The 27,446-nt window shown below is 36.9% G+C and overlaps 1 protein-coding gene and 1 long non-coding RNA gene across 7 annotated transcripts in view; one reads left to right on the plus strand and one right to left on the minus strand.

The window, feature by feature from the left end:
- Positions 1–808: 808 nt before the first annotated feature.
- Positions 809–2,498, minus strand: LOC133529175 (uncharacterized). Its single transcript, XR_009801103.1, has 2 exons — positions 1,886–2,498; positions 809–1,683 (listed from the first exon to the last, which is right to left on the minus strand). It is a non-coding gene; the product is annotated as an uncharacterized LOC133529175 (long non-coding RNA).
- A 7,900-nt stretch (positions 2,499–10,398) lies between these two features.
- Positions 10,399–27,446, plus strand: part of LOC133529010 (uncharacterized) — a 621,251-nt gene continuing 604,203 nt past the window's right edge. For 5 of the 6 annotated variants that reach the window (XM_061866588.1, XM_061866586.1, XM_061866584.1 and 2 more), the window contains exon 1: positions 10,400–11,380. The gene's annotated coding sequence lies outside the window, so the exon portion shown is untranslated. Of the gene's footprint in view, positions 11,381–27,446 lie in introns of all 6 variants that reach the window. The other variant, XM_061866585.1, reaches the window with a different exon arrangement.

Genomic DNA, 27,446 nt, shown 5'->3' on the forward strand with positions numbered 1-27,446 from the left:
TTTTTCTTCACCGAAAAGCTAGTGGTAAATATCAAATGATATTCCGTACTTAAGTTCCAAAGAACTCATTGGTTCGCGTCTGGATTTGAGTTTTAGATAAATAATAACCGGCCAAGAGCATGTCGGGCCACGCTCAGTGTAGGGTTCCGTAGTTACTCTTCCGTCACAATAAGCTAAACTGGAGCTTAAAGTATAGTAAATTGTTAACCAAGGGATGAAACGGTACTTTTCACCTGAGTTAAACAAATAGGCAAATTTGCATAATCAGTACCTAATTAAAATAAGTCTTTTTACTATGAAGGGAAAACTTTTTGCGATAACTCAAAAACAGCTAAACTGATCATGTCCGCTATAGTTTTCATTTAATGTCTTTCTTAAGCTCTACTTCCACAATTTTTTTCATATTTTTTGGACCTATGGTTCAAAAGTTAGAGGGGGGGGGACACATTTTTTTTTCTTTCGGAGCGATTATCTCCGAATATATTCACTTTATCAAAAAATGTTTCTTGAAAACCCCTATTAGTTTTGAAAGACCTTTCCAACGATACCCCACACTCTAGGGTTGAAGCGAAAAAAAAATTTCACCCCCACTTTACCTGTAGGGGAGGTACCCTAAAAAAATTAAATTTTTAGATTTTATTGTACGACTTTCTCGGCTTTATTGATTTATATATCCATGCCAAATTTCAGCTTTCTAGCACTAACGACCACGGAGCAAAGCCTCGGACAGACAGACAGACAGACAGACGGACATGGCGAAACTATAAGGGTTCCGTTTTATGCCATTTGGCTACGGAACCCTAAAAAATAAGTTAATAAAGTACTTTATTGTAAAATACAAGAAATACACTAATAACACCACATTCGTACAAAAGTAAACTTAGCCCTTTAAGAGATCTCTACTCGTACCAGGTTCTTTGACCAGTTGAGGTACCTATAATACTAAACAGGCATAAGTATTTTCTAAAGGGGTGAATGAAAGCATTAAAGAGGTAGCATAGAGGTTGTAGTAAGTAGGTATATAAAAAAATACTTATCGAGATAAGGATAAGGATGAAGCAAAAAAAAAAAAAAAACTTTGCTTCTTAAACATATTAATTAAATATTTACCTACATCAAATCTAACACTGAATATATTTTTATCATAAACATTACCACATTTTCGATTTCTATTGTAATATCGTTTAAGTTCTTCGTAGAATTCTTCATATCTCGTTGAACTTCGTCACATTTATTCAAAAGATCTCTTATCCGTTTAGTTATTTTTCTAGCAATATATTTATTGACATGATGCTCACCGTTTCCCGAATTAGCTTCATGAGCATTATGATTTTGATGACAGTATTTTTCACGCATGTATACTGAATTATTTCTTCATTGGGAGACGTTATATATGGATTAACATCTTCATTATCGTCTTGTCCAATAATTCTCAACCAATTAGGAAGATTTGAACATCCGTTTGGTTCTTGGTTCTCAAGAACGTTGGAATTGGGTGTTATAGAGCCATCAGTGTCTTCATATGCGTCTTGCCTCATGATTTCAATCCAATTTGGATGATTAATTGATGATCCTTGTCGTTCATCCATTTCGATCTGATAGCCTTTGGTCGATGAATATTGTTGCTAGGAGCGCTATATAGAGTGTTTGCAATATTTTTCTGGTTAATATTTATTTACTGACCTGAAAAAAAAAGAGATAATTATAAACACCAGAAACGATAAACTGTCTTAATAAGCATACATAATCAATCATTGCTAGGTTCAATGCCAAGTATTATTTTTTCTATAAACCATACGTTTTTTATAATTCTATAACATAACAACAAACTACAATAAGTGAAGGTAATGAATACTCTAAAATAATATTAATGTTATATACTTACTTACCTTAGTATTAAATGGCACGAATAGAGAACCAGTTACGACATCCTCCCCGATCAGAGTTCGTCTATTACCGAAAACTGATTGCCCCGTCCATATTTATACAAGGTTATGGGGGTCACAATAAAGCTAGATCTGCCATTGTTTACATATTCTTAACTTAGGACTAGCATCGATAGCGTCGTGCGGGGAAGAGGCGCAAGGCACAATGTAAATGGTTTATTTTATATGAATGGTTTCGGTCCGGTGTCCCAAAGGAAGTATAGGTAAATGTATTAGATAAGGTGTAACAAAAATAGTGATGATCCGTTTATAGTATTTTTCAATCATGAAGGTACGGTGACAGGTGTGAATACAATTTTGGGAGCTTTTGCCTTTTAAGGTTATAAATTGTATGGAGTTGACATCTGTCACCGTACCCTTTTTTTTTTTAGAAATACCTACTTGTGAGGGCATATTTATTTTAGTAAAAAGTAGTTTTAGTAGTAGTAGTTTTTTGATGAAAATGAAACTGACATGGACAAGCATTAATAGACCTTTCTCCGTTACTGCTACTGAAAGTTAAATAAGTAAGACCATCTCGTTCGGTTCATCTCCCCTCTCGCCCCTTGTCACCTCTATGTAACTTGACAAAACGACAAAACCAAACAATCTTGGCCTCTTTTGTTTTTTTCTGACATTAGCTTTCATGTGTCAATAACTCAATACTGTCAGTATCACTAAAATCTAAAATCGTGGAAAATACTAATCTGAACGTATATTAAACGAAAATCAAGTACATTTAATCGTTGGTAAAGCTCATACTTACTAAGACATATTTGATAATTGATGTGATTCTGATGATTGAGGGTCAATGTCCATGTGAAGTGAGTGGTGTCTAGTGACGTCTTCAAGGCCTCAGCAAAAGTGCAGCTCGACAAGGGTAAGGTATTCCTATATTCAGTCACTACGGACTCGCGTACTCGACAATGACTTGAGAGCGAGGTTACTTTATATCATTTGTACAAAGAATAGTTTTAAAATTGTTCTTTAAACAACTAGATATAAGATTATTAGGAGCCATGTGTTCCACCGTACAATTCGTTTTTATTTAAAACGTATGAGTCTGGCGCGCACGGTAAATAAATCGCCGCTTATGAAGCCGGCCAGTTGAACAACATTATGCAACATTTTTCGCTTCACACACTTTCAACTGAGTAACTGACGACAGGGACGCAGCTATACGTTGACATATCTACGTAGATATTGCTTTTAGGTAAGTCGATTTGTGAGAGCTGGGGACGACACGGATCAGATTCTTAGGGCAAATTTAGAGAACTGTCTTGCTCAAAATCGTGTTTGTAACAGATCTTATATGGAATGCCCAAAATGTTTAAGATTATTTATTAACCAGCGATCTATTGCGTTTTATTTGAGCTTATCAACAACATTATTTAATTGGTTGTGAACAGTTGATGATAAAACTTGCCACTTGACCTTATTATCAAATTAATAATGGCAAAACATTTTATTTTAAGTCAGGCGCCAAAAAATCCCACTGCCATAGTTATAACACTAGAAGAGATGCGGCTACTGCCACACGAACTTCCGTTTCTAAACAGCCTTAGTGATGAGTTTGCCTGCGTTTGCGTCGGCGGGGGAATGTTGCGTGGCCGGCCTTACGGCGTTGTGGCGTCAGAAAATATGTCCATGCACATATGTTATTCAATGTACATAATAACGCGAGAATATGCGCTATTATAATAACGTCCGGTGATAAACAAATACTGGTATTTTCTGTTTATATGCCTAATAACCTTGCCGGATTTCGTGCAATGCGTATAGATCGTGTCATTCACGAAGACGCGTGCCTTGACTCCTATTGTCATGTTATTAAAGGTTAGATTTGACAAATTTGCGCGTCGTCGTGGATGACACGACCTATAAGTGTGATCAGAAAATATTGTCGAAACAGCTAATCAAAATACTTGTCGATATGTCCCGCGGGTGGGAATTATTTTGTGATGAATTAATGAGTTTTTGTGGCGAGAAAAACTGAGTCTGTGCGGAACATGGTGAAACTAGGTGTCGATTCAGACACCTTTACGTATCTAAGTGATTCGCATGGATCAAAACGCTGGTTGGACCACTGCGTCACCACTGCCGCGGGTGGCAAACTTTAGATAACGTCTTTGTTGACTACGGCGTTTATTGCTCCGATCATTACCCCTCTGTTTGTAAAATGTAAATAGAAGCGATGTAATCAGAGCACACTGGGAACCTGGGAAGAAAGATCATGCATAGAAATCGGAAAATATACAAAAAAAAATTAAATTTATTTAATTACCTCAAGGGCTATTGATTTCCTTAGTGAACTTACAACCTGCGCAGTCAAATGCTGTAAATCGTAGTACATCTCAATGTGCTTGATAATTTGTATGTATAGTGCAGAAAAATGTTTCACCTCGGAATGAGAGATAATAAGCTGGAAACTCGTATACACCTTCATTGTGGCGTTCTAAAAGTTCTCTTAAAAATCTAAGCATAGATCGTGTACGCGTCGGAAGTCATTCGAAGTTTAATGTAAAAAAAAACTGTTTTTTGCGTATATTTTTATTTTTGGAATTTCTATAATTTCAATGTTGTTTAAATCTAGGTATATTTTTAGACAAGCAAATTGTGAAACATCTTGGAATGCAGTTTTGTTTCTTTTTAAATATACAAGGTGGTCAAAAAATATGTGCATTCCCGTTGCCAGGGAGGTTTTGGGATTATACTGAGCAACTTTTACTATGGGACCAACCCCGAAATCACGAAATAATTTTTTATCCTCCCATAGAAAATGGACCAGCTAAAATGTATGAAACAGCCAGAAAATTTTTTCGCGATATCGGGGTTGGTTCCATAGTAAAAGTTGCTCAGTATAAGCCCAAAACCACCCTGGCAACGGGAATGCACATATTTTTTGGCCAACGTGTATATGAATGTTTCCTTTAAGTAAAATGAGCTAGCGTTTCCCTCCAGGGCCCATTAATTCACACTAAATGGTCACAATAAATATTATCCATAACAAATATTATTTTTAGCCGTGTGTTTGAGGCGTTCTGATAAGCGTGATATTGATAGCGTAATATCACACAAATACTATAATAATAGGTACATGTAAAATAGTATTAAACCATAAACCTCCCAATGCTGGGTACAGACCTCTTTTCATATGAGAGGATACATATACAAGTAATACGTATTTAAAATACACACGTTACGCAATAAACACGTTTAATGAAATCCGTTAATGTTTAGATCAAAAATATGAGCATGTTATGTACCATAGTATATTATTGACATTGATTTTCGTTGGTTTACATACAGCCCTATTCGAACTTTAAGATACTACGTCAAATATTAAGTCTAAGTAGATATTATATATAAAGTGATGTTTTTGTTTGAAGACACGTTAATTTTGACACTGATATATTCGATCCATATCGTATCTAGACCTAATATTTGACGTATTTTATTTAAATTTCGAATCGGGCTGATATTGTACTTGATGATTAGAAAGGGTACGAATCTCTCTCTCATTTCATTTCGTTATAGCACCAAAATATATTTTCAGAAATGGCTTCCATTCATCCCTTGGTTAACAATCTACTAAAGTTTCCACACATCGCTATCGCTTGTGTTATCAGCCATCTCGTAGCGCTACACGCGCCGCGTAGCTGTAGCCGTTGCTACGACTTGCTACGAACTTGTTATCTATCTGATGGTCGGTCTACTCGGGAAGTCAGTAGTACTAGGAAACGTTAATCAGTCCGATTCGAACTTTCAGAAAGGTACGAAAAAAATTGCTATAGAATTTTTTTTTTCAAAAAGTTGAAAGTTGTTGTAGAAAGTTGTCAAAAGTGACGTTTTTGTATAAAGAAATGTCACTTTTCACTGAGAATGCAATTTTTGCCAAAATAATAATAAATAATAAAAGAAATAAATATTATAGGACATTATTACACAAATTGACTAAGTCCCACAGTAAGCTCAATAAGGCTTGTGTTGAGGGTACTTAGACAACGATATATATAATATATAAATATTTATAAATACTTAAATACATAATAATACAGGAATAAGCGGTGGTGGCCGAGTGGATATGACGTCCGACTTTCAATCCGGAGGTCGTGGGTTCAAATCCTGGCTCGTACCAATGAGTTTTTCGGAACTTATGTACGAAATATCAATTGATATTTACCACTAGCTTTTCGGTGAAGGAAAACATCGTAAGGAAACCTGCATACATCTGCGATGAAATTCAAAGGTGTATGTGAAGTCCCCAATCCGCATTGGGCTAGCGTGGGGACTATAGCCCGAGCCCTCTCGTGCATGAGAGGAGGCCTGTGCCCAGCAGTGGGACGTATATAGGCTGAATTATTATTATAAATTATTACTTAAATACATAAAAAACATCCATGACTCAGGAACAAATATCCATTGCTCATCACACGAATAAATGCCCTTACCAGGATTTGAACCCGGGACCATCGGCTTCATAGGCAGGGTCACTACCCACTAGGCCAGACCGGTCGTCTGACGTCTGGTCGTGTGGAAAATATTATTGACGTATCTCAAAGTTGGAATGGGGCCGAATTTAGTGGTACATTAACGATTTCTTTTTGGCACAGAGGGCCTACCGAGAAAATCGAATTTTGGTTATCTGCCTGATTACGTAGGTATAGTAGAAACAAATAGGTACACTGTTTACGCATGTGTTAATTTTATAATTGTCATTTCTTTAGCAATTTAATTACTTTTACTACCAACCTGGCAACTTAAGATGCTTTCAACTGGGCTTTTTGTAATATCAATAAAAATATAACAAATTGCCGGAAGAATTAAAAGGGGAAATACCTGAAACAGCATTTATCCGCAAGCTCAAACAATTACTGATTACGAAATGTTATTATTATTGAAATGAATATCTAGAAGATATTAACTGATGTATCAAGTGAAACCTAGATGTATTTTATCAAAGAGAATCCATCGCTCGAAAAGATGCCGCCATACCTTTGGCCTATGTTCTATTAGATGGCGCCACTTTTTGATATTTAACAAATTTAACACATATCAGTGTAAGAATAAGGATCAAAGTCAAATGGCGTTATAAAAGTTTTAATCATGTGTCGAAAGATGGCAGTAAATTTACTGTGGCTACAAATTTTACTTTGACAATCCACCTCTATTGAAAATTCTCTATGATTTTATCATTGTATTATAATTTTAACTCCAAGTTCTTTTCTCGTTATTTTTGCTGCGCCCATTAAGGTACATAATGTGATCTATAATTATATTTTTATACCATCTCTGTAACCATTATAATAAATATATAGAGTACTTAATCTGAATTTTAAATTACTTGAGATGAGATACCGTACGGTCAGGTTACTTTGGCAAACTGCCATTGGGTTTACTCGGTGCGGGTTTTATTATTGCATTAAAATTACGGCACGTTGTCATCTGGTTGGGTTTAGCTGGACGCGCACGTTTTTTTGTTTGTGTAAAAGTAAGTTTGCATTAACTTAAAAAAGGTTGAGAGATACAGTTTCTGTAGAAGCAGCACTTGCAGCCTACCATGGCTATGTATCATCGGTAATAAGTTATGGATTCATTATCTGGGGAACTGCTATAGACATAGAACGAATCTTTAAGATACAAAAAAAGTGCATGAGGGTTATTTCCAAGCGAAAACATGATAGTTGTGTTCCGCTATTTAATAAATTACACATACTCCCAATGCCATGTTTGTACATTAAACAAATTTGCATATTCGTGAAATCCCACCAATATTTTTTCATATAGAGAAACGTAAGTATAAGCCAGTTTCTAATAAGGCCATGTACGAAAGAAACGTATACAACATGTGCATAAAGATTTTTAACCATTTACCAGAGCACTTAAAGCTGTTGCAAGATAATGAGTTTAGTCGTAAATTAACAAACTGGCTGCTTGACAAATGTTTTTATAGCATTAAAATATATTTAAATTTTAATGAGTAACGACAAATTCCGTAGTATGTATTAATAATATTGACATATTAATTGTATTCAACTATGCAATTTTTTGTAATTATTTAAAAACTTATTATATATAAGTATTTTTTTTTTCTCCTGATTGTTATTAATTATTTTATGGCGACTGACTGACCTTTTTCTAATTTTTAACTATTTATGTTAATGTCTTTCTTGTGATGTTAATGTCATTCGGTTCTTGTCTGTTTTAATTTTTTGTCTTTTAATTATTTATATAAGAATTCAAGCCTTGGAGACCCTCTACATCTCTAAGGATAATTTAATATCTTTTTTTATATTTTATCTCTGACACTTAGAGACTTATACATCTCTTAAAGAATTTTAGTATTTGTTGGTTTTATTTTTTTATCATAGTTTTTTTGTGTAATTTGACATTTAGAGACAGTATACATCTCTAATAAAGTATTTATTATTTCAACGATTCCATATTTGTAATTGTTTTTTTTGTAATTTTTATTGTTTGTAAAAATGGACATGTGCCCCTGTTTGCTGAATAAATATTTGATATTTGATATTCTTAATTTCAATTTTGTTATTTTTCAATGCTTAGATTTGACATTATATTTGCACGCTTGCTTGCAAGCAAAATACACATTGTACACATTGTACCGAGTTCTAACACCTTATGTTACTGTATTTTTGCAAATAAATAAATGATTGATTGATTGAACTCTCTATTGGGTTAAGGTAAGGTAAGGTAATGGGGTACGGGTTGACATGTAAATTTTTTTTCCTAGCTCGTATGTATCCCACTGCTGGGCAAAGGCCCCATTTCTTGATCTCCACGACTCCCGGTCTAGCGTCTCTTCCGGCCAGTTGTTGAGGAAGGTGTCTAGGTCGTCCCGCCATCTCTACGTGGGCCTGCCGCGTCCGCGCCCATCTTCTAACATCCACTTGGTAGCTGCACTAGCCCACCTCTCTGGATGCACGCGGCAGACGTGACCAGCCCAGTCCCATTTCAGCCTAGCGGGTTCTTGAGCGCAGTGTGGTGTTCTGGATACGATGGGTACATTTAAAAAATTATAAATAAATATCTATGTTTTTGCATGGCATGGTATGGTCGGTCATGGGACCGACCGGTCGTTGTGTAGATTCTCTGGGGAGAACTATTTCCAGCGGACTTCTATCTGATACGAGTATGATGATGATGGCGTAAAGAAAAACAAAGAACAAAAGCGTTTAACTCCAACTTGGACAAATCCCACTCAAACGCATCATTTCTCTCGTCGGGTGTCAAACCCCAAACTTTATGTGGATGTTTTCGTTTATAAATACGCCTGAAGATTTATCGGTTACAGCCAGTGTTGTCATCGCCTACAGAGTGCTGGTGAGTCCCGAGGGCTATATTGTTCAATTTTCAAACTTCGAAGGCCTTCCGAGCTTCTGTAATCGATCTCATCAGTCTCAGTGCATCGTGCACGTAGGTTGTACTACTTATTTACATTGGGCAAATCAAAAGTCCACACCTCGACATTGGCAGAATCCGCTTTGCTAAAATTAGCGAAGTTTTAATAAAAAGATGATGTAATCGAATTTTGTGACAATAAATTATTGCTACTTTGTTTAAGGTTTGTTGATTTTGCTCCAGTGTTGCCAGGCGTACGATAATTATCGTACCATGTACGATAATTTGGGCTCCGGTACGTAGTACTCAAACGTACGATAATTTCAGCCCTTGGACGAAGGCATCTAAATAGTCTAGTATTTTAAGCAAAATATGACACTTTCCCATAGAAATAGGCTAAAATGAGCACCTTTTGGGTGATCGGCTTCTTGGTGTAAATCAAAAATACCTAAATTTCCTGTAAACCGAAAACAACAAATATCAAACTGATTTTAAATGATAAAAGTCTTATAATAAGTACAGGCACTTAATCTTTTTTTAAAGAAATTATTGATTCTTTTCACAAAAATGTTACACCCATCAGACAGGCCGTATGCTTGTTTGCCATCGACGAGGTATAAAAAAAAACATCCTTATCCTTACTTATCTCCATAGGTACCAAATTTCATTTAAATCGGCAGAGCGGTTATTGATGTCTCATACAAACTTCCACCCCCTATTTCATTCACCCATTTACAATCTTAAGGGGTAATTTCTGGGATAAAAACTATTCGATGTCCTCCCCGGGACTCAAACTATGTCAATATTGATTTTCGACTAAATCGGTTTAGCGATTTAAGCGCGAAGAGGTAACAGACAGACAAACAGAAACACGGCCCGATTCGAACTTTAAGATACAGCAAATATTAGGTCTAGATACGATATGGATCGGATATGTAAGTGTCAAAAGTGACGTTTCTTCATTCAAAACCAATTCCGAATCGGGCCGACACTTCCGCATTTATAATACCTATTAGTATATAATGTATAGTAGGGATTGCTGTGCTAACGATACCATTCCAAAACTAAGCTCAGAATTCGCGGTTGGATAGCTGTCCTTCTTTAAAAAATATGCTTTTTCGAAAACTGTAATTTCACTGGTTTTCCTTTCGCATCCAACTCTGCAAGCGATCACAAGGAAAATATAGACGTTGGATATAAGACGGATTCGAGTTTCGAATTGCGAAAAACAGGTTGGACGCATGCGCGGATTCGACCAATGTCGTGGTGCGTGACTGTCTCGCTCGAGATCGCTAGGGATGCGCCGTTCATTTGTCGATAGGGGATGAAGGATAAAAAAGGTTGGTTATGTAAAGTCTTATCGATTTACAGTAGTCGAGCCAAACGAGTAGCTAAAAATTTCTGAATATACTTAGTAGGTAATAAATAGTATTAATGCTAAGATTAATGTTTTGGAAATTCATAAAAATGTTCTATGTCTATAATTTGGGTTACGGGTTAATGAAGTTTTACTATAGGTATTATACCTATAGTATAGTTGTGGAAACAAAGATGACGTATAAGATTAAGAAATTAAGTAAGTTATATCCACATGAAAGCCCTGCTCTTGTTCAAAATTGATTAAATCTACATAACATAAGAATACTAACTTTAACGACAAGACTACCTATTGTGCTACTAATCAGTTGTTATAAGCCCCAGCTATTCAAAACAAAGAAATGATTTTGATTAAAAGAAAAACAGGAACGCCGTGCAACATTGCAAGCTCAAGTCGACACGGCGCCACCCTATCGGTAGATTTCCACATCGCTCAGTGCGATAACATGTTCGGGCGAAGCAGCGGGAACGCGGGCCTTCGCCCTCTCCCGCCGTCGCGGAATTCAAATTTCGAATAGCCAATTTTAAAAATTCTGTACATAGACAATTAAAACTTTTGGCAAAGTTTTTAAAGTTGAAATTGAGTGAGTGAAGTTTAATCTTAAACAACTTCATCGTGTTTTGATTAAGTTTATTTAGAAGAACAAATTATGTGAAAATTGCGTGTAAAATGACTTGGCAGTTGAAGGGGGGCTATGGGATTTCTTCTTTATAAGGTAAAACTAGTCTAAATATATAATTAAAGATAATTAAAACGAACTTACGGCTTTTTTATTTTCTCGAGTACTTTTTCCGCGCTTGAATAAGACATTTGTGTTTTGTGTGTAATTCCTTTAATTTTTTCAACAGGCGTTGCAATATTTTTTGTTATTTCAGAAATCATTATTTTTTTGTTAGTTCTGTTATATAAAATAAAAATAATTGGGCCTATTTGGCACAATAAACGTACTGGTAGTAGAAAGCGGTATGTTGTGCCAAAATAATAAGGTTGCTAAGTACCTTGGCTTTATTCCACGGATGCAGTGAAATAAGAAAAGAGAGTTCTGCGTTTGGATTCCACCTTTGCCTAAATGAGAAAGTAAACTGTATTGCTAAGGAATATACCTATTCCTTAGCACGATAATGATAATGACCTAAGTACCAACCGTTGTGAAAAGCTTTTTTGGACGTGGGGTTATTTGGGATTTTGAGATTCAAGCAATGAGTCCACATATTCTATACCATATAGGGTCATTGCGCTAGTTTCAGTCCAGGCTCTAGTTTTCGTCCACTTCACGGAGTAGCAAATAATGTTTCATTTTTAATTCGCAACATGCGAAATATTTTTATGTAGATATTAGATATTCGTATATTATTTAGACATTAAGGATCGTTAAGGAGCGCTACCGATCACATTTTAGCTGCCGATTACACGTTTTAGACCAGAACTCATCTAAATTATAAATATGACAGAAAATGAGCCCTAGAGAGTAAACAGGGGATGATGTTGTAGGTACCTATGTCTACCTCATTCTTGTCCCACCACTCGTACAAGCCGCAACAACCATTGAAAACAATGATGACTACGAGTCTATACTGATGCGACAATTGATGATATATAAGCATGACAATTGACAAGTTGTCACGTAAACGTTTCCTAAATCTCCATATTGACAATAAGCCACTTGTCACCTGTCAGCTTTATGAAAAAGGGCTCTTGATGCTGACGGAATAGCGTTGGCAAAAAAAGAAATGAATCTTTAGTACAAGAAACTTTGGCAGAGTATACAGTAATCATCGAGTAAATTATGAGGTTGAAGTATTAAGAGCCTGTTCCTCAAATTCTGAGTAAAGTATTGGATAGCTAATTATCAAATACATTAACTGCCATATAAAACGTTATGTTGTAAGGGTATTTGTTAAGCTTATTTGAAGATCGTGAAACGCCAACGATGACTATTCTTCAGATAAGGCAAGTGGCTTATTCAGGACTTTTCTTGGACATTATGAAACAGTCGAAACAGGCCCCTTAGACTACCAAAATCTCAACCATTTTCGCATAATTATATATGCGTATTTACATCTATTCTGCAATGGAGGCGTATTATGATTGTAACAACAGCTTATGACAGGTCATCTCCTTATCAAATCCAGATCAAATTTGAGGTATTAACATAAATATAGTGTCTGCAGCAGTGGGAAATTTCGCACATCAGTAATATTAAGCCTTTAAAAGGCAAAGGGGACATATTTCCCACAATGATTTTAAACTTTATTTCATAGTCATAAGGTTCAATTTTGCATCACTTCTAACATCCTTATGTCCGTTAAAGGTTTACTTAAGCATCTTTCTAGGTGAATTTGAGGATCTTCTGTAGTGTCTGAATTAGATTTTACAGGACCTATTTAATGCCGATTGTTACTGGTTTGTTAAAGTCCACAACTCGCTTCGCCCAGTCGCTTTACCCAGTAGCGATAATAATACCATATCTGCTGATGAAGTATACTCGATACGAGCACGGGTGGCTTATTTCCAGCCAGTATTCCAGGCACGTATATGACCCTTAATGTACCGTCAACAATTATATTACTCACGAACAATTCTATTTTGCTAGCATTTATAGTATTTACTTGTTTCTTTATATAAGGTTAAGGCAAATTACAGCGGGAAGCCAGTAGTAGTAGAAGCGGTTTTGTTAACTAGCGAACTTTCTGTACCTACGTAAGGTAACTGCTGCTATTATTTATGCCTTCTAATTTGAATGCGAAAATTTAAGGCTGGTTTTAGTGTCGCGCTGACCATTCGCATCGGACCAATATGTATGTAGGGTTCCTAAGATTGACCTGAACGTCCATTGAACGAGGAGAATACGTACTCGTATTCGAGGGATGAGTTCCGGCCTGCATCTGGTGTCCGAGCGGATCATTCACGTTACTACTTGAGCTTGGGCCTGCTTCTGGAAGGTATCGGCATCTGCGTACAGGTTTCCGTATGTGTAATAAAACGTGTTTGCGAGTGCTTTAGGAATAATCAAGGTTAGTTATTAACTTCATTTGAACTTTAACTCAGCGTCAGTGGACAATGTAAAAAGTGTAAGTGTGATCCGTGATAAATAAAAACTTCCTTCAGAAGTTCTACCTCTATTTATTTACATGACAACCTAATAGGGTTCCTGAAGTTTTTTTTATAGAGTTTCATGCCTACGTTGAACGATCCGGTGAGTACCAGTGGAGTATATCTCAACTGTTACAAAGGGAGCGTTTTAGAGTAAAGCTGACGGGTCCGCGCGGACATGACCTTAATGCAATTGATCGGTGCAGAGTCCGCATCGACGGCACAGTGTAAAAAGTAACAGTGGACCGACGCTTTTGATGTTTGCGTAAATGCCTCCAAAAGGACAGCTGAGTAAAACAATATTGGGAAGACCTGTAAGTAGAACCGAGCTACTAACAATGGCCATGTATGCAGCTCGGGTGCACGCGACCCATCCCTCACCCCGCGCACCCCGCACGATTGCCCTGTCTAGACGGCTTCTTCGAATGACTGTATTGTTTGATAGACTGTGCCGTCGGTCAGCGCGACACTAATACCTGCCTTTCTCTGTCTGCCTGTTTCCTCTTCATGCTTAAGACGTAAATGGACGACGGCACGTGTCCGCTTCTCCATACAAACGTAGTTCCTATTTTCCTTTCTGGATATTAACATAATATTTTGACACTATTGATGCATATTAACCACAGCTATGCCCTATCATTTGACTCATTTTCTATTTTTAAATTATTATTAAAGTTAGGAGCATTCAATAATTTGCATGGAATTAGTTTTTTGCTCCCAAATTTTGTAATTAGCAAAAACAGAAAAAAGTGAATCAAAGGGGCATAACTATGGTTAATATACATCAGACTGTGTAAAAATATTTTCCTTATGTCAAGATCCAGAGAGGAAATTGGGGACTACGTTTGTATGGAGAGGAGAAGTGGTCGTCAACAGTCCTCTTAAGCCGCTGAACTTATTAAATCAAAAATCATTTGTTGTTAGCCAACAAAGGCCCATAAATATATGTATTTATGCTTTGTCTGTAAGGTATGCCTTAAACATTCATAAAATAAACATAATCTTAAAAACTAAAAATCATTTTGGCGACACAACCAGTCTTTTGCCGCGCTACCTGTTCTGGTGTAGGATTCGGCAGATTCCCACGGACCCGCCAAAATATCACACACTTCGGCCAGAAGTCCGCGCTCACGATAGTCTCCAGCAGCGGCCGCGGCACCAGCACCACGAACGAGTTGAAGTTGCACATAATGGCGCGATCGCGGCTGGAACACCCTCAGCTCATACTGCTTATTTAAAGGAAACTTGCAATGGACATGGTTTGAGTCCCGGGGAGGGATATATTATAGGATAGTTTTCATCACGGAAATCATCTTCTAAGCTGTGGGCAGGAGCTAGTTATTTACTAAGGCTAATACAACGATGGTCATATGTAGAAACATTGTGTCTCTCTCTCTAATATTTGGTTACACGTGCCAGAAGGTTGTATTTCCTTACATAATCATATTTATTGTTTTGGCGTGTGTCCAAGAACGGAAACAAATTTTTCGAGAGCGACTCTAAGTACGAGTGTGTAGGGTTCCGTATAACTACATACCTCTTGCAATTGAAAGATTATTTGTATTAGGTTTTGACGCACATCTCAATGCTTTTCAATAGGCACTAATACTCAGTATGATTCTGTAGTGGTTAGCTGTACACGAACGTCAAATTAAGAAGTTCCGATACAATTCTCTTACCAGGCGACAAGTATTAAAATAACTGAAATCCTGAAAGGTAGATTCAGAACTACCGAAACCGACGACAAACCGACACCTCACGGCGTGCCACCAGCCTGGGGCCGGTAATCTTCAATCTGAACGTCCATGACATATGGGATATAGATGAGCACATTAAATGACTCAAATGCGCGGATGACCTCTGCATACTTAACAAAGCCACAAACCCAGACCATGCGACCATGCACGCGGAATGGGCAGCGGAACCCATCATAGACTACTATACGAGATGGGGACTCATGTGCTATATAGATAAAACAAGTGTATTACGTTCACAAAAAAAAAAGACCGCACAATGGTGAAACTGAAACAACGCTGAACCCCAAAATCATATCAGATATCTCAGCGTCATTTTCGACAAACATATGAAAATGAACCAACACACCAAGAAGCTCGCAAAAAGCTAAAACAAGGCCTCTGCCCTATAATCACACACAAACAACTCGAACAACTAGGCTAGGCTAGGCTAGGCTATTTAATGAACTGAACGATATGCTCGACGTTAATTTGTTCCATAGTAAGATTAATATTGTTAAAAATATTATTGTTAATAGATAGTTAACGATACGCAACTCTGCGTTCATAGTTTTTGACCTGAATACAACTTATAAAGGTAATATTTTGCTATTTCGAGACTTTCATATTTGTGTTATTTAGCATTATATATGTGGAAGCTTGTAATTTGCATCTAGTAAATAAGTCTATTAACCTATGTAATTAAGGCAGTAAGCATCCCGAATAAAGTAAAATAAAATAATTTAATAGGATACCATGCGAAGACAGGACTTGAAATTAAACTAGCCATAATACAAGCATCCTACCGCTGCCTAACCTATCCAAAATTAAACGCCAATATACGTATAATTACACTGAAAAGTGCCGCACAATTATCAAAACGAACACCCACAGACGCGACCTGGGAGATGGCTGACATCGAAGCTTGGCACCTGCGTGCCGAGGATCTCAACACCAATATGCTGGCAAATATCGCAACATTACAAAATAAAGAACTTAAACCCCCGGCGACGTCTACATGGCGCACGGCGCGTTCAATCCTCTCAGAGTTAATTACAATATAGGCGAAATATTGTATGGTCGTAATAAAAAAGTACATATCGATAAGACGAAAGCCCCGTCCCATTAGAAGAAGATCTCTAATCTCTAAGAGCCTCTAAGCACATAAAATCAATAAAACCCGTAATCTGTTTGTACAAATTTATTGCGAATAAATAGAACACAGCAAACACCATAACTTATGTCCTAATGGACATAACTTAGCGGATTCACCCCTACACGACCAACCGGCCATATAGGGACATCAATGTCGAACACAACGTAGGCAAATAAATGATATTCCGATTCTGATTCGGATTCTGGCATCAGTAATTATGAAAATATTGTACAGATGGTTACAATTTAATTGGATCATGTAGGCTTCCATAATAGGGGATCTAATTAACAGAACTTTATAGAGGCAACAGAATCGCATCATCTGTGAAAATTTCAAATGTCTAAATATCACGGTTCATGAGATAGAGCCTGGTGACAGATGGTCAGACAGACGGACGGACAGCGGAGTCTTAGTAACCCCTTTGGGTACGGAACTCAAAAAAGGCATATTAAGTTTTTTTGAAAATATAAATCATTATATATTTTTTATAGTAAATTTGCCTGCCTGCCTTATTATTACATTTTTCTCCATTCTAAAACTTACAGTTTGCCCCGATGTCTACTTCCATAATGTGTTTGCATATTTATCAGTAGGACAAGCTATGTCACAACTCCCTTGTGACCTTAATCGGTTTAGATTCGGCCCCCACCGTCAGCTGAAACGGCAACACGCCAAATCCCTCTGATCTATGGATGGAGCTGTGTTTACGGATGCCGGCTTGCGATAAAAAGACAGAAGATTGTTTCTTAACTAGACAGTACCTAGACAGATTCAATTAGTTCACAATAGCATTACATTATACATTGTAGGGCTATGTCAATTTAAGAGAAACAATGAATACTTATTAAATAGAAATAAAAATCGGCATTGGCGAGTTGGACTCGCCTACCGAGGGTTCCGTACTTTTTAGTATTTGTTGTTATAACGACAACAGAAATACATCATCTGTGAAAATGTCAACTGTCTAACTATCACGCTTCATAAGATACAGCTTGGTGACTGACGGACGGACAGACAGACGGACCGACAGCGGAGTCTTAGTAATAAGGCCCCTTTTTATCCTTTGGGTACGGAACCCTAAAAAAACTATTTAATTATATAAAAAAGTTCCCTTAGTTAGACTATACATATATAATAGATAAGCGTATACTGTCGAAGGTAAGTTATATGTTATATATAGGACATAACAATAAGTTACGAACAAGTGTTAATCTACAAGGCTTAATTAACACGAGTTCGTAATCGTTGTACCGCCCGTGGCACACATAACGTTTTTCATCATACTTGTAAGAAAAAAAAAATTTAAGCGAAATAATTCTTAGGTAAGGTTGCATTTCAAACATTCGTCCGCCATATTGTCATTTTTGACAGGTTAGATATCGAGGGACATATCTAACCGGCATTCAGCCACGATAAAAAATTGTGTAAAAATATTTTAAACTGCTATTTAATTAATCAAATTAAATATTTATAAACATGTAGGGGAATAAATGTATGGGAGCCCTCAAGTGACCAAAAGGAGTTGGAAATATTAAGTGTAAATTACAACGATAACATGAGAAAAAATAAGAAAGTAATTGTTTGACGTCTAATTAATAGTTTATAGGGAATTTTGGCCAACCAACGCGCTTTCCTTCGAAGATTTTCGCTTCTTGATCTTCTGCGGGCCCGCGATTTTGAAAACCGCCTTTTAAACTACTAGCGTCAAGTCCACGCGTACTTCACTTTGTTTTCACAGTTTTTGCTATTTGATGCACATTTTTATTTATTCCGTTTGCGGATGCGTTTAGGTCGGCCAAGATGGCGTCTCATACAAAATGCCATAAAGCGAGACGGAATTATGTATTTGCGCGCGTTGGCAAGAGATAGGTTACTTGGACGGGTCGTTCGTTTTACACTTACCTACATTTAAAATATTAGGAAAAATTTACCTAAAATAATGATATCAAATTTGACACTCAACCCCTTGAAAAAAACATTATGCCCAATTATGCCATGGGCGTAATGAAATGAAAAAATGTATTACGCCCGTGGGAATAATATAGCTTATTCCGTTTCAGGATGCATACAATAACAACGTTTACGAGCAAGCGTGATGAAAAATATGAAAATGTTATTCTTCAAATGTATTATACACCTAAGGGCCCTAAGGGGTAAATATTTATTTGTTTTATAAGGGGACAAAGTAGTTGTTTAACTCCTCGTGCTAATATTTATAACCGAGTGAAAGATTCCAAAATTGAACCACAAGTATAACGAGTGGTCCGAAAAGTGGAATCTTGAGCGTCGCGAGAGTTTCAAGGCAGGAAGATTAAGCAATCTGTGCTGGAGGGTTAAACAAAATTACGACACACATAAACCGTACTGGAAGCGTTAAAAGTTACCTTGACAATGTACGCCTCAATTATACTATAGGTATAGTCGTTGGATTTGTAGCTGGCCCCTAACGGCTTATCCTTTGTCTATTGTTAACTAAAACGGCGCGTGCCACTACCTGCAAAAAAAGGGCCCGGTCACTTTAACCGGTTATTTAATTTCAACTCCTATGGCAATTGAAATAAAATTCAAAATGAACAAATGGAAAAATAATTTGAGATTTCTTATGTGGTCCCTATACGGTTACTGAGTGCGCGCGAGTCGAACGCTACCGAACCAGTCTAAAATGTGTCCTCGATATGCGTAACAAAGGCGCGTTAACGTGCACACCTACACTGGTTTTTTGAGCGTTGGCCTAGCCCGCACTCAGGTGCCACTTAGAATTATACGACCCTTTCTTTGCAGGTAGTGGCACGCGCGGTTTTAGTTAGCAATAGACAAAAGATTAGCCGCTTCGGGCCAGCTTCAAATCGAACGACTATACTCGTACCAAAGCGTTCATTGCGCCACGGGCACTTCTTACGACGCTTTAAGGGTTCTTGGCGATAATTTTTGGCTGTCCATGCACTCCTAATTTTAAAGCGGAAAAGTTAACCTTGAAGCAATTGTTGAGAAAAAGTGTTTTACAGTACACATGGTGCTACTTTATAGCACTTATGCGAAAATTAGCATATTACATTACTGTGTCGAACATTTTAAGATTTTTAAGGGCCATATGTACTGTAAAACGTTGTACGATACATGTGCGAATAGGTAATTCGCAACTCGTGTCGATTTAAAACACTCTCTTCGGTCGTGTTTTTATTTATCGCCACTCGTTTCGAATTTCCTATTTTTCGCATTTGTATCGTAATGTACTATTTCGATTTAGTTGCTAGTTTTACCTATGTATTGATGAGTTTATATAATATAAAGTTCTTATTTTATAACGACAAGTCATTTATTACACAACACATTCATATTTATTTCTATTATATGGGTCCTTTTAACATCGGGCATCCTATTGGAACAAATTGGAAACTTATTATTATAACATGAATATATTATTGGCAATCAGTTACCTTCTTAACTCAGTCGGATAATATAATGAAAAGTGGCTGTGACAGAATGGGACAGACAGACGGACATGACGAATCTATAACGGTTCCGTTTTTTGCCATTTGGCTACGGAACCCTAAAAAAGCAGGAGTGTTATAATATACTGAAAAAGCACGCGTGTTTAATATCTAGGATTATGAGCCAAAAATCGGTGGAATCAAAACGTCGTTTTGAACTTTTGAGCAAGTGTGTTGAAAATGTTATTAGTAAACTTATCACTAAAAAGACAATCTACTTTTTTTTCGTGAAACCTTGTTTTTGCTAAGTGTTGTTTGTCACTGTTTTAATTATATCAATGAGGATATTTAGACTACATCCCAAGGTAGTAACATCGCCATCAAAAAGGCTTTTAGCACTAGATACAAAAAAAAAAAAATATCCAATAGTCATTATTGACTCTGAAACTAGGCAAAGTTTATAGAGTCCGACCAAGCTAAGTTGGCAACGATTTTGGTAGCCCAGCCTGTGCAAGTGTTAAGTAAACGTCATAATTTCATAGATGTTTGACGTTTAAAATAACACTTACGCTGTCTGGGCTATCAAAATCGCTGCCAAGTTATCTTGGTCTGACTCTAGGTTGGTTTTGGTTAGCATTATGTCAACTGAATTATATCCTGTTCTTCCGCATTCTGTTTAGCGTGAGTTTGAGCAAAAGGGTTATAGAATACAACCCTTGGTCAGGGTCGCGCAAAATGGTATCCCTAAGCAAAATACATCTAAATTCAAACATAATTCGTTGATTACCCGCGGCCGAAGGTGTGAAATAAAGCTACTTTGAATCTACCCTAATTTTAAATTCAAATTGCGCATCCCAAAATGGACGATGCGACCTCTGACTACGGCTGAATTAAACACGAATTTGAGGATATTATTAACTATAGAGGATTTGTATGGAGTTCCGAGTTTTGAGACATTTACTGGTCCCGAATAAATGCACAAATTACTTTATAATTTGACCAAGGTAGCTCCACACCGGCCTTGATGTGACCCAGTGGGTAGTGACGTAATAGATGTCATATTTTCATAGGAATCAAGAGTTAATGAGAATGATTTCCAATTGAACTTGAAAATGGCGAAGTCGTCTCGATTTTTATTTGTTTTTTAATCATATCAATGATGTTTATAGTTAATATTAATAAGTTACTATGAAGTCTACTAAAGTGGACATGTACAAGTAATGAAGAGTTAGTATTGAAACACGTTTAACCCATCTATATAGTAATCTAAATGAGCTTATAACAAGAGTTTTTTCACAGTGGATTGTTATAATACTGGTTTTATTGTGTTTCTTGATATTATTAATATACATTTTCATAACGCACAAAGTAATATATTGATTTAAACCAACAAGATTTTTTATTCATAATTTTAAAACTAATACGGGACTTAATCGCGTAAACTTACGTTTATTATATGGCCATGAGTCCCGTATTATGCACAAAGTAATGTTTAATAGTTACTATTTTTTTAAATTTTCGTTACATGCGTGAAGGGTTTGCACGACGAATCTGAAATGCATGGGAAGATCCGTGGATCCACATCCGGACAATTTCATACATTTCGGATCCAGATTGCAAACCCTACATGCGTGGCATCACGCCAGTAGTTGGAGACGTATTAAACGGAATGAAGTGCCGGCACTTCATTGAGGTGCGAAATTTTGTTAGAGATGCCTAAATAAAAATAAAAATTGTAACTATTATTTATGAAATCGAAAGAACGTATATTTGTTGCACAAAGAAATACAGTTATGTAAATTTGTCCTTTTGCTGTGACTTACTTATTTTGCAATAGTACATTACTATAGAGGCCGGGAAACGTAGGGTTGCAGGCCAAGTAGATATATACGGCTGAGCATAGCAAAGCCGGATAGAGATACGCGGCCGGCAACCCCGTTTCTCGCCGAGATATGTATAGTGCTTTTCTCAAACTTGCAATTAAAACAAAAAATTGTAGTCAATTTGTTTTGTGGCGACCTACTCGGCTCGCCATATGTAGTATTTCCGGACCTAATTTGACGTAAGTCTGTCATCAAGTCATCATTTCATAGCAAGTTTGAGAAAAAGTACTTTTCAATAAACAGACACGTCAAGATTGTTTACTCTTTTTGTAATGCAAAAAAAAAACGAGGAATAGTAATTTTTGAGTTACCACTTGTGGAAGGGTTGTGTTTAAAATTATTATCGGAAGTTGCTAATTGGTCGAGGTTTTATAAACTCGTAATAGAGGGTTCCGTTCCGTACCTTCATACGGCATGAAAAAGCCATACAAGCAAAAGGTCGTAGCTTCGCAGCATTTACGTCATTGTAATAAAAAGAGTAGCTTTTTTTAAAAAAAAAACCTCATACATGAAAAAATTTAAAATGGAAATATTTATTTCAGACACCAGGTATCCATATTTTTGTCTACAAGATTATATTAGTAGGTAAGAAAAATATTATAGTTCAACCAATCATGTTCAAAACAATTTTCGTGGGAAATATTTATTAAGTTACATTTTATTATTTTTTCCAAACGTTTTGTACGCCCGGTTCTAAAGTTAGAGAGAGTGAGTGACACATGCATACATATTTCTCACAAAAGGTATTAATCTTTCAAAAAAAAAATTTAAGCACCTTAAAGTGATATGGATCAAATGATGTGCCACATGTTGATTTTTACTATAACGGTTATAGATGAAACTGTAAGGATACATTTTTTGATATTTTTGCTACGGAACCCTAAAAAGGAGCTGAACACAACTCGTGTACGGGTAATTTTTCGCACCTTACTGGTATTTGTGGTCTGCTCGGCAACCTATTCCCAAGAATATAGCAGTAGTTTCTAAGTAGCAACTGCCATCTGACCTTCTAAATCAGAGGCAAACCAGAAAACTAGGCCTTATTGGCATACTTTCTTTCTCCGAAAAGCGATGTGTAAAATATAATATTTAAAAAGTACATTGGAACCGGAAACCTTCGCTCTTGAAACCTTACATTAAGATTAATTGTGATTGAATTCTACCAAAATTGGATTACACCATAGGCTCAACAACAAGATTTCGGGGACCACTGAATCTATTATCCGAGAAAAAATTAAATCAATCTGATTCAGATTCGTCTCCAACGCCCGCCCAATTTGGTTCGCCTTATAATTCCAATTGCTTTCACGAACTCGTATTTAGTGAATCCTTTCAAAGAAATTGAGACTGTTCATGCTAAGCATACGGGTGGTTTTGCAATAAAACGCTTGCGTATTATAGGAGTTCGAAAAATGTAACAGTGGATTTGAAACATTTGATATAAAAAAAACTGCGGATTTGAATAAGCTTTACAATAGGAAATAATTGGGGTTACAAGGCTATTTTGTAGTGATATTCATGAATGCCGAATAAAAAATATTGTGTTGTTGCTATACCCAAAATGATTTCAATTTATTTCTTTATTTATTTGCCATAAATTGTATGTTTACATGAGATGGTACAGTTTTATAACGTGTTGTTTTGTCTCAATACAATTTTACCAGATAGGTGTAGCATAATTTAATGTAAAATATTTACAGATTCATACAGACATACATCAGATAAATACAGACATAATAATTTAAAGATTCTTACATTTTATCTTACTTTTATAAATTTATTATTTTAATTTTTTTTTTTTTTTCGTTAAGGTTATACGGACACAGCTCAATGATTGACAATTTAAATGAAAGTGTGTAAGTATGTCAAACGAAATTGCCAGTGCCGTTGCGTTCTTTGGTTTACATAAATTAAACAGGAATAATAGTTATTTGTTTTAATAAAATGAAAGGCCTCGTATAAGACCATCATAAGGCTTATCCTTACTTATGGCAGCGAAATATGGCCAGTGACCTAGCGACATGTCCAAGTCATCCATGTGGCAGAAATGTAGATGCTTTTTTTTTTTTTTTTTTTTTTTTTTTTAATCTTTATTTAACGAGCTTAGTCTAAAAGACGATGCCGCTCAGTAGTACACATCGAGAAGTGTTCTTACACTAAAACATTTAAAACCTAAACAGATCATTATTTTCGTCTTTGGATGCCCACCATCACCATACTGAGGTGGATGTCAGGCGTGTCCAGGATTGATAGAGTTCGAACACATCCGTGGTAGCCTCGGAGTGAGAGACGTCGCTGATAAGCTCCAAGAAAGTCGGCTGAGGTGGTTTGGGCATGGAAGAAGGCCGCTTGAATACGTAGGCAACAAAACCCTTAGCTTTGCCTTACCAGGCCCAAACAGGAGGGGAAAACCAAGGCAGCCTTGGCGTAATGTCATCGCCAAAGATTTAAACGCCTGTGGGTTAGAGGAAAACGACGTCCAGGATAGAGCGAAGTGGAAGGAGAAAAGTAGGAAAGCGGACCCCGTCACAGTACGGGACAAACGCTAGGAGGATGATGATGAATAGTTATTTGTTTTACAAGGGGGCAAAGTTGTTGTTTAACCGCTTGTGCAATATTGATACCCGAGCAAGCGAACGATTCCAAAATTGAACCACGAGCGTAGCGAGTAAACAAACTCCTCATCATCCTCCTAGCGTTTGTCCCGTACTAACGCGAGGAAAATACTAATAAAAAATATATCATTCAAAATTTGCATCTGATTACTTTGCCCCACATGTGATTAAAGTGCAACTTTCTCTTTTTTTTAAGTTTCTCATTAGTTTTTGAACAATCAAGAGGGCCTTTACCAGATGGTGTGGTGAAAAATAGTAAACAGTTTTATACAAAAAACATGACAAAATGAATAATAGGCGCAGTCAGCATGAATAGCAGCGCACCAAAACAAACGCACAACACAACGAAAGAGTCTGCCACCCTGGAATACTTTTACAAATAGAGATATATCCCTACAGTTTGCGTATCTCTCACAATCTTAAGTTATACATACAGAGACATATATCTGATAAGCGACGTCCAATTCCGTAGCCACCTGGAAGGAAAGGCTGCGCTTGCATCCGAAAAACTCGTGGTGCTCTATAAAGCGATGCAATACTTTACTCCGGGCAGGAACTGACAGACCCCACATGGATTACTGTTGTCACCTTTGGGCAGGAGCACCTGGATACAAGCTTGGACCATTCGACTTAGTCCAAAGACGCGCTGTACGAATCGTTGACGATCCCACACTCACAAACGGTATTGAACCTTTAAGTCTAAGCAGAGACTTTGCCTCCTTGTGTGTGTTCTACCGCTTGTACGAGTACAATGGGCTGTGCTCTGAAGAATTGTTTGACACGATGTCAACGGCTACTTTCCATCACCGCACCGCTCGCCGTCGGTAGGGTGTTCATCCTCTAACCCTAGATCACACCCTTAATGGTTGCGCACTGTGCAGGAATTTCTTCCCGCTTACACTCCGGCTGTGGAATGATTCAAAAAACGAGTGTACAGGAGTTTAAAGGGTCGGCAACGCGCATGTATTACCTCTGGAGTTGCAAGCGTCTATAGGCTACGGTGACTGCTGAATAAAGAGCTGTTAAGGAAAGGTACTTGATACTTTTGACGCGTATTTTGATCCGCTACTTATGTCGCTGTCTTTACCTACCGAGCATGACCTTTTAGTAAGTTTTTATTCTAGACTTTCACTTTCTTTACACTAAACTCAATTAAAAGTTACCCACTCGCAAAAGCTACAGTCGGTCACGTTTAAACACCAAACTATCCGATAGCAGGTTTCTTTTGTTTGTTATTAGACGCGAGATGAAGTCTCGAAGTATAATCCCGGGGGATCGCAGCCGGCTGGACCGCGGAAACTTTCCGCTTATTGTATTAATCCATTGTGTGTTTAGGAGGCCAGATTCCTTTATAGGTAAATATAGACGATATTCCATTTATGGATCGGAAAGTTGGGATGGATAGTGAGACCCATTTTTTTCTTTTTAGGGTTCCGTACCTCAAAAGGGTTCCTTATAGGTCACTTTTTTGTACGTTTGTCTGTGTGTCTGTCTATCTGTCAAACAGAAACGCGCGTGGAGGTGTCGATTTGAAATTAAAACCATAACCATCACGGCCATAGTGCCTTGAGGTAGTTGAAAAATCAAACTTCTAAGTTAACGTAAAACTTTTTTACGTTAACTTGCCATTTATGCCGCAATAAACGTATATTTCGACACTCTCAAGGGATTCAAAATGTATAGGGTAGGTAGTTCCCATCGACCTAGAACTATATATTTGGCAAGTTATATCGTCTTACACTACAAGTACTGGGAAAATCTGTAAATATAAACTCGTAAAGAATAAAGAATAAGCTATATTTGTACGTAACCCTCGGTGGGCGAGTCCGATTCGCACTTGTCCGGTTTTTTAAAAGTTATATTAACTGCACTTCTAAGTCTTAAGTCGATTTTATTTTATCCTACTTTTAATACTCGCGCGCTTTAAGCGGTGGTGGCCGAATGGATATGACGTCCGACTTTCAATCCGGAGGTCGTGGGTTCAAATCCTGGCTCGTACCAATGAGTTTTTCGGAACTTATGTACGAAATATCATTTGATATTTACCACTTGCTTTTCGGTGAAGGAAAACATCGTGAGGAAACCTGCATGCATCTGCGAAGAAATTCAAAGGTGTATGTGAAGTCCCCAATCCGCATTGGGCTAGCGTGGGGACTATAGCCCGAGCCCTCTCGCGCATGAGAGGAGGCCTGTGTCCAGCAGTGGGACGTATATAGGCTAAATTATTATTATTATTATTAATACTCGTATCGTTTTTAAACTTTGTAATTTTTTAAATGTAGAGGACAGTACAATAATCTGGTGCCAAGTAAACTCGACAAATATGGCATTAAAGTAAAGGATGGGATAAAATGTCAAATAAAATTTTCCCTAAAGTCTAGCATTGTACAGACATTTCAATATAAATTGAAGCCACTTTCTCCCTTACTTGGTATTTGATTTAGATGGGCAACTCATGTGCGATTTCTCGAGATATTTCTTATCAAACATGTCTTGGTTTAAAAAGAAGACAGATAGAAGAAATCAATTATTATTGGTATGTCCATCTATCCTTTGCTTAGCTCAGCGATCCTTATTAATAGAAAGCTGGTATTTGGCATGGATTTATATAACATACACCAAAAATTCGTTGAAATAAAATATAGAAAAAAACATATACACGTGAAGTGAGGATGATTTTTTTCTACTAGTGTGCAGTAGCAAGTGTGCAGAAAGTGATACGTTTTTTCTCTAGGGCGTTTTAGGTATGCACGTTTTCTTTATTAAGTATATTTACGATGAGTAATTAAAATTTGATTGTTGATGGTTGGTTGGATGTTGGTTGTACAATTTCCATTAAACTTCAAATTTTTCCAAGTTTTCTGCGTAAT

The sequence above is a fragment of the Cydia pomonella genome, chromosome 20 (genome assembly GCF_033807575.1).
Source record: "Cydia pomonella isolate Wapato2018A chromosome 20, ilCydPomo1, whole genome shotgun sequence".
Classification (NCBI taxonomy): Eukaryota; Metazoa; Arthropoda; class Insecta; order Lepidoptera; family Tortricidae; genus Cydia; species Cydia pomonella.